Below are 2,575 nucleotides of genomic sequence, written 5' to 3'. Positions count from 1 at the left end.
CCCCGGCTGCCGCCTCTTGCTCAGAGCGCCGGCCCACCCCACGCACGCACGCACGCATACGCTAGCACGTCGCCCCGGGCGGCGTCCCACGCACAGCGTGCGCGTGCGTCGGAGCCATTCTCTTCTTTCGCGGTCTGCGGGAGCGTGGAGAGGCTCATCTGTCCTTGGGCTTCCCGCGCTACGCGCGGTCTCAAAGCTCCAGCGGGGTTCGGACAAACGGCTCCGAACTTTCTCCCCCAGGCAGGACAGGGATCCTGGGTCATTAGGTCCGAGAAGGGCCATTGCCCCTGGCCGCCTCACGAGGGCTCGGCCCGGCGAGGCCTCTCTCTTGCTTAGGCCTTAGGCAGCAGGCCAGGCACTTCTCTGTGAGTCCTCCACCCAAACCCCGCCGCCCACCATGCCCAGTTAGCACAGACCCGGCCTGCAGCGCTTCTTTCAGCAGCTCCACCAAAACTAGCCTGCCGTGTTAGAAAACAAGTAATGACAGGGAGAGAAATGAACCGTGCCGGCCGGACTCTGCAGTCGATCGTTTTTCCAGTTTCACCAGGGAAGCTGTTAAAAGCACGCTGCTCTCTTGGTTTGGTGTTCCTTTTCTGTCTCAGTTCTGGAGTTGTTCCTTGTCCACACTTTGTCCCCCGTTCCTTATTTCTTAATTAAACCTACCTTTATAAAGTGGCTCTTCTATGTCGGACGCCGAATTGGGTATTAAGGATACCGAAACAAAGTTAATATTAAGTACCTGCTGTGTGCCAGATACGAAGTTAAAAGCTGGAGATACAGATAAAAACCAAAAACAATCCCTGGGCTCAGGGAGGTCACAATCCAAAGGAGCTGCCTTTAAGGATTCACTGCTTTTAGGAGCTTATAGTCTATTGGAGAGGGAGTGGGGGTCGAGTTATGACATGTAAGTAAATACAAGTTAATTTGAGAAAAAAGAGAACACTTACTATGGAGGTGGGGGAGAGAGATTTTGGATAGCACGTGATCTAAACTTTGGAGGAAATAAAGATTCTAAGGATGAAAGTGAGCAGGAAGGGCACTTCAGACATGGACATTGGAGAAGAATATGAATTTGGGGGTATAGCAGATATGTCAATTTGCCTGAAAGAACGAGTCAGTCAGTAAATAAGTATTATGAACTACACCTTGTGCTAAGCAATGGGGATATAAAGAAAGGCAATCTCTGGACCCAATGAACTTACGTTCTAATGGTGGAGACATGGTGTAAGTAATTAGGTATGTGCAAGATGCGGTACAGAGAAGATGGAAGGTAATCTGAGAGGGGAAGGTGCTAGCAGCTGTCAACCAGGAAAGTCCTTAGAAGGTAGGAGTTAAACTGGGTCTTGAAGGAAGCAAGAGAAACTTTAGAGGCAGTAGTAAGGAGCTGAACAGTTCAAGCATGATTGACAGCCAGTGCAAATACACAGAGACAGGAGATGAAACATCATGTGTGAGGAACAGCAAGAAGGCCATTGTTGGAGGGGAGTAAAGTGTAAGAAAATTGAAAGGATAGAAATCAATCAATATTAAGAGACTACTATATGCCAGGCACTGTGCTAAGCACTGGAGATACAAAAAAAAAAAAAAAAGGAAAGAGGCAATTCCTGCCCACAGGGAGCTTACAATCTAATGGGGGAGACAACAGGCAAAGAAAGATATACAAAGCAAGCTATATGCAAGATAAACAAGAAATAATTAACAGATGGAAGGCGCTGGAATTAAGAGGGATTGAGGAAGACTTCTGGTGGAAAGTCAGATTTTATTTGGGACTTGAAACCAGGGAGGTTCAGTCATTGGAATGGACAAAGGAGAGCATTCCAGGCATGGGGGAAAGCTAGGCAGAATGCCTCGAGCCAAGAGATGGAGTGTCATAGAGGCCAGGTTGTAAAGGCTTTAAATGTCAAACAGAAGATTTTCTGTTAGATCCAAGAAGTACTAAAGAGCTACTTGAAGTTTATTGAAGAGTGGGGAGGTGACAGGGTCAGACTTTTGCTTTAGGAAAATCACTTGGTAGCTGAATAAAGGATGGATTGGAGTGGGGAGAGACCTGAGGCAGGAAGACACAATTAGAAGACTATTGGAGTAATCCAAGCAAAAGGTGATGAGGGCCTGTGCAACGGTGATGCCTGAGTGGAGAGAAAGGGACATATATAAGACATCTGTTGTATAGGTAGATTTGGCAAGATTGGATATATGGAATGAGTAAGGATGAGGACTCAAGGGTGACACCAGGGATGTTGACCTGATTGAATTGGGACGATGGTTATGTCCTTTATAGTAACTGAGAAGTTCAAAGAGGGAAGGTTTTGGGAGAAAAGGTGATGACGTTCTATTTTAGACATGTTGAATTGGAGATGCCTACAGATCATTCAATTCAGGATGTCCAAAGGCAGTTGGTGATGCAAAACTGAAGCTCAGGAGAGAGAATATAGCTTAGTATATAGGTGTGGGAATCATCTGCATAAATAACGATTGAACCCAAAGGAGATAATGAGATCACCAGATGAGAATATAGTGAGAAAAGAGGAAGAGGCCCAGGGACATAACAATCCTGGAAGATAGGTACTTATCCTCA

Source organism: Vombatus ursinus, unplaced genomic scaffold, assembly GCF_900497805.2.
Source record: "Vombatus ursinus unplaced genomic scaffold, bare-nosed wombat genome assembly UNPS02015398.1, whole genome shotgun sequence".
In the NCBI taxonomy this organism is placed as follows: domain Eukaryota; kingdom Metazoa; phylum Chordata; class Mammalia; order Diprotodontia; family Vombatidae; genus Vombatus; species Vombatus ursinus.
The sequence above is the reverse complement of the archived record's forward strand: the minus strand, read 5'-3'. Positions refer to the sequence as shown.